General features: G+C 57.8%; 1 pseudogene; it reads left to right on the top strand.

Moving 5' to 3' along the window:
* Positions 1-2,254: 2,254 nt before the first annotated feature.
* On the top strand, positions 2,255-5,716 carry LOC133099826 (thimet oligopeptidase-like; annotated as a pseudogene).
* The last annotated feature ends 4,790 nt before the right edge of the window (positions 5,717-10,506 follow it).

Raw genomic sequence — 10,506 nt, 5'->3', positions numbered from 1 at the left:
TCTCCTCTCTCTCTGTCTCTGTCTGTCTGTCTCTCTCTCCCTCTCCCTCTCTGCCTCTCCTTCCCTCCTGCTCCCACTCCTTCCTGAGAGAGGATAGACAGAGTGTGAGAGAGGGAGACTCAGAGGGAGAGGGAGGGAGAGGGAGGGAGGGAGAGGGAAGAGGGAGACGAAAGAGGGAGAGGGAAGAGGGAGAGGGAAGAGGGAGAGGGAAGAGGGAGAGGGAAAAGGGAGAGGATAGAGGGAGAAGAAAGAGGGAGAGGAAAGAAGGAGAGGAAAGAGGGAGAGGGAGAGGGAGAGGGAGCGAGGGAGAGGGAGCGAGGGAGAGGGAGAGAGGGAGAGCGAGGGAGGTCTCTTCCTCCCTCGCTCTCCCTCTCTCCTCCTTCTCTCCCTCTCTCCCTCACCCTCTCTCCCTCTCCCTCCCTCCATCACCCTCCCCCCTTCTCCCTCTCCCTCTCCCTCCCTCCCTCTCTCTCCCCCCTCTCCCTCTCCCTCTCTAGAGGGAGAGACAGAGGGAGAGGGAGGGGGGAGAGAGAGGGAGGGAGGGATAGGGAGGGAGGGAGAGGGAGAGAGGGAGGGGGGAGAGGGAGAGAGGGAGGGAAACAGGGAGAGAGAGGGAAGGAGAGAAGTCTCCTTCCCTCTCTCTCCCTGTTTCCCTCCCTCTCTCCCTCTCCCTCTCTCCACTCTCCCTCTCCCTCTCTCTCTCTGCCCCCTCCCTCTCCCTCTCCCTGTCTGCCTCTCCCTCGTCTCTGCCTCTCCTTCTGCCTCTCCCTCTCTGGGAGGGAGTGAGGAGATGGAGAGACGGAGAGAGAGGGAGAGTTGGAGGGAGAGGGAGAGGGAGGAGAGGGAGAGAGGGAGAGGGAGAGGGAGAGAGGGAGGGAGAGAGGGACAGGGAAAGAAGGACAGGGAGAGAGGGAAGGAGAGAGGGAGAGGAAGGGACAGAGAGAGGCAGAGGGAGAGATGGGGGGAGAGGCAGGGAGGGAGAGGGAGGGAGGAAGAGAGGGAGAAGGGCTGAGGAGGGGGACTCCCTCCCCCTCCCATGTTCTCCCCACTGCTTTCTCTTTTTTCTCCTTCAACATACACCAGGCACCTTTTAGATCAGCCCTGAAGTCAACACTGATGCTTGGATGGCCTGACCTCCCCGCTGACTTCCAGCCCTGGACCACAGCTGGGAGATGAAGTCTACGGGGCCCTGGGCGGCGGGCTGCACAGGCCCCTTCTCTGACGCCCAATCTCTCCTCGTTTACGAGGCAGCCGCCTGCTCCCCTCCCTGACTCCCCAAAATTTGGGGCCTTTTTAATATGTGTCGATAATGTCATGAGCTACAATTTAACTTTTCTACGAGGACCCATCTCCCGAAATGCAGTGGTTTTCAGCCTTGGCTACACTAGAGAACTCCCAGGGAAGGGAGAGAAGTCTCTCCCTCCCTCTCTCTCTCCCTCTCCCTCCGTATCTTCTTCTGCCTCTCTCCCTCTCTCTCTCCCTCTGGGGTGATGCCTGACGAGCTCAGATTCGCAGATGTTCCCCCCATCTCCTCTCTGTGCCTTGCGTGGGGTCTGGGCCTTCTCACTGTGGCCCGGGCACGGCATTGACATTCAGATATCGGTTCCTGTAAGGACACTTGTGTTTGGTCCATACCGCGTGTGGCTGCAGTCTGTGCTTCTGCCGTTTAGCATCTTCAGTAGACGGGGGCTGTGCACGAGCCCTTCATCTTCCCCGCAGACACCACTGGTGCTTGCTGGGCCTCGCGGGTGATGCGGGGGGCATGGGGAACAGTCCTGTGTCCCCACCTTCTTGGGCTGCAGACAGGCCACGTTGGTCCTGTGGTGACTGGGGGCTTCCAGGAGAACCCCACTGCAGAACCGGAGAGGTGGCCCCACAGAAGGTGGCGTACGCCTGGGGCCGGGCCTCACCAGCGAGCCACGGGCCACCTGTAGCAACAGGCGTCTCGCCGTCCAGGGGCTGGGTGTTCGGGCACCGTGGGGATGAGCTGCTGTCTGCACGGCAGCCGAGTTTGTATTGTTGAGCCCGGGGAAGCCCCTGGGTGGCTCCTGGAGAGCCTGGCCGCATTTCTTCCTGCCCTTGGCCTTAGAGCCCATCACGGTTCACGCCGTTTCTGGTTCCCAAAGGACCTGTGTTAATAAAGACCACGTGTTAGGACAGCACCAAAGTGTCTAGAAATCCGGGCCAGGAGGAGGAGGGAGGGGGATTGGCTGTGCCCGCCAGCGACCTGAGAGCCCTGCCCGCCCGCAGAGACATGGCCCGGGGCACCATGGGGAGGGCATGGCCCACGGTCCCCAGCGCTGGCCGTCTCTGGGTTCCAGGAGAACTGCACGATCCTCGGGGAGCTGGTGAGGTTGCAGGCCCAGAAGTCCTGCCTGCTGGGATTCAGCACGCGTGCCGACTCCGTGCTGGAGATGAACATGGCCAAGACCAGCCAGGTGGTGGCCACTTTCCTAGGTAAACCCGCCTCCACCTGAGTCCCAGTGGGGAGGGCGTCAGGCGGACCTTAACTGGACGTGGTGCTGCCTGAGACCCCACTGTGTCAGCCCTTGGGGGTTGCCTTCCCGGACCCTTCATTCTGCCTCGAGGGGCGCAGGGTGGCGGGCGGCTGAGGGGCGGCCACAGGGACGTAGCCGAGCCTCTCCCCTCCACCCGCAGATGAGCTGGCCCAGAAGCTGAAGCCCCTCGGGGAGCAGGAGCGGCCGTGATCCTGGAGCTAAAGAAGGCCGAGTGCCAGAGGCGGGGCCTGCACTTTGACGGGCCCATCAACACCTGGGACCTGCACTACTACATGAACCAGGGGGAGGAGACGTGCTACCACGAGGACCAGTACCTGCTCAATGAGTCCTTCCCCATGCAGGTGGTCACGCGCGGGCTGCTGGGCATCTCCCAGGAGCTGCTGGGGCTGACCTTCGACCTGGAGGAGGGCGCCAACGTGTGTCACGAAGACGTGAGGCTCTACAGGGTCCGGGATGCGGCCTCGGGCAAGGTCATCCATCGGCAAGTTCTACCTGGACCTCTACCCTCGGTGCGTGCGTGCGTGCGTGCGTGCGTGCGGGAACCTGTCGGCCGTGGGCCGGAGCTCCTCTGCGGAAGCTGGGCCTCACCCCGCGTCCCTCCCCAGGGAAGGGAAGTCCGGGCACGCGGCCTGCTTCGGCCTGCAGCCGGGCTGCCTGCAACAGGATGGGAGCCGCCAGATCGCCATCATGGCCATGGTGACCAACTTCACCAAGCCCACGCCTGACCCGCCCTCCCTGCTGCAGCACGATGAGCTGGAGACCTACTTCCACGAGTTCTGGCAAGCGATGCACCAGCTCTGCTCCCAGGTGGGTGCGGGCGCCGGGGAGGGCCCGGGAGCGCGTGGTCCTCAGGCAGGCCCTCGCCACGGGATTTTTCCGCTGATGTCACCCCGCACGTGGCGACGCCCTCGGTGTCAGCTTCCGTCATCAAAACCCACGCACTGGGCACGTAAACAACAGAAATGGATGTCCTCGAGACTCTGGAGGCTGGAAGCCCCAGATCAAGGAGTCAGGACTGGTTCCCTGCATGTTAAGTACATGTACTCAAGAGTTGACTTTAAAAAAGACAAAAGAAAAGGAAGGCATGTTGCATGCAGGTCTGGTGACAGGCGGTTATGAGAACCAGAGGGAAGGCTCTGGGACCAGACGCGCAGTGCCCTGTGAGGCCCTGGGGCTGCTGCCAGTCTCGGTGTAGGCTCAGCAAGTCCCAGTGACTTCCCCACGGTGGGGGGGGCCCAGCTGAGCGTCTGGGCCCAGGACCCACTGCTCGTTCAGTCTTCCTGCGGTCAGCCCTTCGTCCTGAGAGCGATGCTCTCACAGGCTGCACTGGAGCGCGTGGGGACAGTTTCCTGAGCTGTGCAGCCATCACTACTGCCCTGTTTTCGAACATTTCCATCAGCCCAAAAATGTCCCTCACGTTCTTAGTTATCACTCCCTCCCCTCCCCTGTCCCTGACAACCAGGAACCCACTCCCTGACTCTGTGGATCTACCTGTTCTGGACGTTTCCCCTCAGTAGGGTCACACCCTGTGTGTCCTTCTGTGTCTGACTTCTCTTGCTGAGCATCGTGTTTTCAAGGTCCATCCACGTGTCAGCGAGTGTCAGGGCTTCACCCCTTTGCGTGGCTGAGGGCTGGAAAAAAGAAAAAAGAAAGGCACGTTGCCTGCGAGGCTGGTGACAGCCGGTGATGAGAACCAGAGGGAAGGCTCTGGGGCCGGGGGCACCGCACTCTGTGAGGCCTTGGCGCTGCTGCCAGTCTCGGTGGGGCACGGGCAGCGCCGTCCCCCAGGGGCTGCGGGACAAGCTCATGAAGTCCTGACAGGCCAACCCAGGTGCGGCCAGGCCGAGGGAAGGGAAGAGGGCGCCCAGACCGCCCGGCTGGAAGGCGCGGCCTGGACACAGTGCCATTCCCCCCGTCTCCTTCCTCCCGCCCGCCAGGCCTCTTCAACCTGTGCCAGATCGTCCTGGCCGAGGTGGACCAGGCCCCGCACACGCAGACGCCCGCGGACCCGTCCCAGGAGAATGCCCGCCTCTGCCAGAAGATCCTCGGGGGCCCAGCCATGCCAGGTAGCCAAGCACGAGCCTGGCCCACCTTAGCGGTCGGTTGCGGCTACTGCCCAGGTCAAGAGGATCGTCTGGTGGTGTGTGAAAGGGGACCGACTGACAGGCTCTGGCCGAGGCCCGGTGACCTCTGGCCTCTTCTTGCCTCGGTTCCTTGGCTGGTTCCTCCAGCTGTGGCCCGCGGAGTCCAAGGGTGAGGTGGGCATATCTGCACGTGCTTTCTGGAGAGCCTGGAAGAGGCAGGAGAGGGCTTCATAGCCCGGACAGAACGCGTCGACGAGGTTTGCCCGTGCGTGTCGGTGCGGACACGTGGTTCACTCCCTCGTGAACGCTTTAACCCACGCTCTCCCCGTGCTGGAGGGCGAGCCCTGACTCATCCCTCGGAGCCTCGGCAGCTGACCTTGTAAGAGGCTTAGGGGTGAACCCTTGTGAGCTTCAGCCGAAAGTCGGCAAAGATTGATTTGTGTCCCTCCACTGAGTTGCCTGCAAGGTCCCCGTTTTCTACAAGTGTTGGGCCAATACTCCCTCTAGTGGCAGGGGACTTAGACAGGGCTGTTTGAGGCCCCCGCTCTGGGGAAGGGGCACTGAGCGGCCAGCGGGCCGGGCAGGAGCCTCTCCGCGTGTGTCCCAGGGACCCACCTGCTTGCGACCTTCGGCCGCCTGGCAGGAAGATACAATGCCCAGTCCTTTGGCTACCTGTGCAGAGAGGTGTACTCCGTGGACACGTTCCACACACGCTTCAAGCAGGAGAACATCCTGAGTGGCAAGGTGAGAGGCCGTCCTGCCGTGCAGACCAACACGGAGGTCCTTGGCCTGGGCCTAGATGCTTGTGCTGCCCGCCTGGGCCTGCCAGGCTCTGAGGGCCCTGCACTGAACCTCCTGCTCCCCTGCCCTTTGTTCAGTCACAGCAGAGGTGGCCACACCCACACCCTCAGTGAAGGCGGAGCTCCACCCTCCTGTAGCCCCGCCCCCTCTCACCAGGTTGCCATGGACTACCGAAGCTGCATCCTGAGGCCAGGAGGCTCCCAGAATGCCAAGGGCATGGTGAAGCTCTTCCTGGGTTGCGACCCCACGCAGGATGCCTTCCTCCTGAGCAAAGGGCTGCAGGTTGAGGGCTGCAAGCCGCCGGCCTGCTGACGGCACGGGGTTCTGCCCACCCAGGCAGGCCCGGTGTCTTAGCGCCCCGCCGGGGCGGGGGAGGGGCTGCGTGTCCTCCCAGCCGCTGAGTCCCTGGCGGCCGGCCTCGGCCAAAAGTCTCCACCTGGACGTGTCTGGAGAGCCTGGCGTCAAGGCTCCCCCTTGTTGCACTAATGCAATCCCTTCCTGGGGAGCTTTCCTGCCTACAAAACGGTTCTTTGAAAACGCAGCCATTAATAAAAACACTCCACTCCTGTTCTCTGCCTGCGGTCCCTTCCACCACAGGAGCGGCATGGGGGCTGTCACACTGGGGGGAGTTCTGACCTTGGTCGGGGATCAGCCCTGCGGCCTTTGCAGGCTGCTCTCTGCTGGTGTAGCCTCTGGGTCACTGGGAGATGGCTGAGCTGTGGGATGAGTTCAGATGGGGATGGCTCCCGCCACCCCGGCCTGGCCGGCTCTCCAGTGAGGGGGTGTCAGGTTCCTGGTGGCCTCTCGCAGGGCACTGTTTGGCATGTGAGGGTCTGTGATTGGCAGCAGCTGGTTCTGGTGGTGGGCACAGCTGCGGGAAGCCCGGCTGTGGCTGTCCCTGTCCCCGTGTCCTGTCCTCCTGCTCACGGCCGGCCGGCTGGCTCCCTCTGGTCATCGGCAGCTGGTGAAGTCTGGACCACAGCAAGGGGCCACCTTCCTGGGTCCTAGCAATTCTTCCCAAAGGCCTTAGGGATGTGTTTTTGTGGCAGCGGGAATTCAGAGAGGGTGCTGCCACACTGAAGCGGTAGGGTGGGTCTGGCCCCTCCCGTGTGTCCCTCCCTGGCCTTTGAGCTCCTCGGGAGCCCTGCCTCCGGCCCATCACCCCCACAAAGGACGCCAGGAAGCGGATCGTGGGCACGGGCAGAGCCCCGACCTTCTCCCCGGGGCCCAGGCGGGCAGGCTGTGCCACGTTCTATCCTCCCCTCAGCCTGCCCGCCCGTTCTCACCTGCCCTGGGCCAGTCGGCTGTGGACCAGGCTGTGGTGTCTGCCCTTCTGCAGACCCGGCTCAGCTCCCTGCACCCACTTCTGTGCCTTCTGTGTTCTGGGCTGGTCGCAGGCCCAGAGCCGGTGGGCAGGCACCCCATGGCCAGGAGGGCTGTTCCTGCGAATTCCCTGGGGCTCGAAAAAGACCACAGCCGGTCTTCCATCTGGCACTTCTCAATGCACATGGAAGGGGCGTGTCGGGGCCTGGGGGCTGCTCGTCTTTCCGTGCACCTAGACCCCCGATGGTCCCCGTGCAAAGTCCAGGTGTGGCGTTGGCAACTCAGCCGTGTGCCGGGCAGTCTGTGGCGGGTGCCACAGGCCTCGGGCTGGTGGGCCACAGGGTTCCTGAGCAGCAGGTCAGGACTGAGAGGGTGAGGCCCTTCCCCGGGTCCAGGGCCCAGACTGACGTTGGCTGGAGACCCCTCTGCTCACCGCCCACTCCCCCTAGCCCCTGCCTTCACGTGAGCCCCCAGGGCTAAGCTCAGGTGTTGGATGCACAGGCTTCCCGGCAGCCCAGCCCGTTCTCACTCCTCCGTGGTCACTGAAGGACTTGGAAGCAGGTTGCCCACAGAGACTGCTGTTCCCCGAGCTCTGGGCAGGCGGCAGGGAGGAGGGGCACAGGGTCCTGCAGGGGTGTGGTCACCGGGACAGCCGGAGCAGCTCCACGCAGGAAGTAAGAGAATCTCACCAAAAACAGTGCGTTTCTCCAGCCGCCCTGGGACCTGAGCTCAGGTCCTGGGGCAGCAAGGGGCAGCAGTGCAGCTGTTACCTGTCACTGGGGGTCGACTGTGGCCCGGTGCCACCTCTTAGATCCTCCCCCGTCCCCGTCCGGGGTAGCGACCGGACCCCTGCTAATAGGGTTCTCACTCCTCCCCATTCCCTACACCTGCTCCATGAAGGTGGAAGGAACACATTTTTTAAAAGGTTGGAGCTTGGGCTTCCCTGGTGGCCCAGTGGTTAAGAATCCGCCTGCCAATGCAGGGGAACAAGGGTTCAAGCCCTGGTCCGGGAAGTTTCCACACGCCGCAGAACAACGAAGCCCGCTCTCTACAACTACTGAGCCTGCGCTCTAGAGCCCGCGAGCCACAACTACAGATGCCCGCGTGCCTAGACCCCGTGCTCCGCAAGAAGAGAAGCTACCGCAATGAGAAGCCCACGCACCGCAAGCAATGAGAAGCCCACGCACCGCAACGAAGAGTAGCCCCTGTTTGCCGCAACTGGAGAAAGCACGCATGCAGCAAGGAAGAGCCAACACAGCCAAAAATAAATAAATAAAATAAATAAATAAAATTTAAAAATTCATATTAAAAACCTATTAATGAGATTTTTAAAAATAGTTAGTCAGTTAGCTACTTAGTTAATTGTGCCGGGTCTTAGTTGCCACAGGCCGGCTCCTTAGTTGTAGTCATCAGATATTTTATATTCTTTTTTGTTCCTGAACAAAGGCCTCAGAACCCAGTATCTATTTGATAATGCTCACAGCTTAGCTCAGCACGGAATAGCCACATTGTTTTTCTTCGGCTGCTATGTACCAAACAGCCTTTTGTACTGTTTTACCAAATGCGCGTATTTAATACCTGTTTTAAAAAACATAGTGAGATCGCAAAACTTTAAATTAACTAAAGTAAGATTCTCTCTGTAGTACTACTTATTTGACCAACACCACCTGATAACACTGGTGTGGTGCACTGAGCCTTACTCTAGCATATCGGGTTAAACCCTGTTTCGACAAGTGTTCATCCTCCAAGTCCCCAAGGCCTCTCACACACTGCCTAGTGAAACTGCTTCCTGCTTGGGAAAGAGTGCCCCAGTTCGTTTCTTTAGAAGCCTGAAGGCTATGTAAGCCCTCCAAAAGGTAAGAGGGCAAAGAACAACCCTAAAACTGGCACATTTGTTTAAAAAAAAAATCACTTGTCAATATTACAAGAGCCAGCTTGCTTTCACTTGTGACACGGTTTCTTAGGAGACAAGGGATGTGGCCATGTGACTTGGACAAGCTGTTTCCCTCTGCCTCAGTGTCCCACCTGTGAGTCGGTAGTCTGACTCAACTTAATTACAGACATCTGAATAAGGATCATGAACAGTGGCATCTAATTTCCAAAATAAAAACAGGAGAATAAGTATGTCTTTTACAACAGGACGTCAAGTCTACCTCAATGATACTGTTAACCTTGAGTCCAGTGCTTCTCGCTCAGTGCAATTGTGCCCCCCAGGAGACATCTGGGAAAGTCTGAAGGTGATTTCACTTGTCACAACTGGGAGGAGAGAGAGGGCATCTTACGGGCATCTAGTGAGTAGAGGTCAGGACCTTGCTAAACACTCTACGATGCACAGGACTCACACCCACAGCAAAGGTTTATCTGGCCCCAAAAGTCAATGCCTTGGTTGAGAAACCCTGCCTTACAGCAAACCACGGATACTCATCTTTAGCAGGTAACAAGGCATTTACTACCCACCTGTAAACCTACAGACTTCCCGACTTACACAGCTAATCCTGTGGCAGGACTGAAATAGATAGCGTGTGACCATCTGGTAGTATCTAAGTTTGCCCCTCAAGTCACATGGGACAGTGCTAGAGATTGACATTTTCTATATTGGAGGCCTTTGGCAAGCCACCAGTTTTCTAACCTAAAACGTCTGAGCAGCATTATTACAATACACATAATAACACGACAATTCTGCTGTTATAGAGAGATTAGATGTGGGAAAGGAGCTTATCTGACATCAGAAGCAAATGTTTTAAACGCATCACATCTGCTGGTTTGACTGTCAAATCTTGACAGCTGGAGAGGCAGGAAGGTAGACAGGAGAGAACAGACCAAAGTTACGGGCCTGCTGAGTCCTCGGGTCTAACCATAATAAACTTCGTACTGTCCTGGGTCCAGGGATGTGTTCTAACACTCTCTCAGTCACTTACGGTCCATAGACAGACCAAGTGTAAATTCAGAATTACCAGCAAGTGTACCAAAATAAGGCAGAGTTAAGAAACTTAAACGGGAGCCCTACTTGGTCTTCTTCTTCTTCATCGAGAGAAATCACCTTATTTTGCTTTTTCAGGGTCTTCCTCAGGTTTCTGTTTGGCAGGGCTGTCACACACAGTAAGGCCAACTGTTATGTTAGCTCAGCCACACCCTAGACTTCCAGTGGGCACAAAACAACTTATATTCCTTTCTACCAAGAGTACCCTCTGTTTGGAAAGATTCAGGGCATGGACACCCTCTTCCCTCCAAGGAGAAGCCCTTTTTTGCCAGGACATTAAAACAAGCTTCGAGCTTAATGTTTCTTTGGATGACAGGTTTAGAATACCACCGTTTTGCAAACCCTAAGAAATAATGGATCTAGACTCTGATCAACGGCTGCTAGAATCACCGAAGAGACATTACATGACTCTGATGGACAGCCCCATACCGTCAATGAAGTCGCACAAAATAAAGCTGGAATCTGATCAGGACTCTAGACCTAACTACCAGTTGACAGAAAACTGGAGACAAGGGAACACGTTAACCACCAAAACGATGCAGTCAGCCAGACCTAGAAGCTATTAGACAAAAGACCTATTTTCTTTAAATAAATGGCAAGAAAATAAGGAATCTATCATTTGAAAGGCTTAAGGAACAAATCAACCAAACTCTGTTACACAAGGGGAGGTAGGAACACTGCTATATATTTGTTAGTAAGGAACTGTTACACTTTATAAGGCATGTTTTGTCTTCTTCAAAAGACTGTTTGCTAGATGTTAGCAATTATAGCAAAATATGAATAAAAAACTTGTCAGAGA

This window comes from Eubalaena glacialis, chromosome 10, assembly GCF_028564815.1.
Source record: "Eubalaena glacialis isolate mEubGla1 chromosome 10, mEubGla1.1.hap2.+ XY, whole genome shotgun sequence".
Classification (NCBI taxonomy): domain Eukaryota; kingdom Metazoa; phylum Chordata; class Mammalia; order Artiodactyla; family Balaenidae; genus Eubalaena; species Eubalaena glacialis.
Note: the sequence above shows the minus strand (reverse complement) of the source record. Positions and strands in the feature narration are given on the sequence as shown.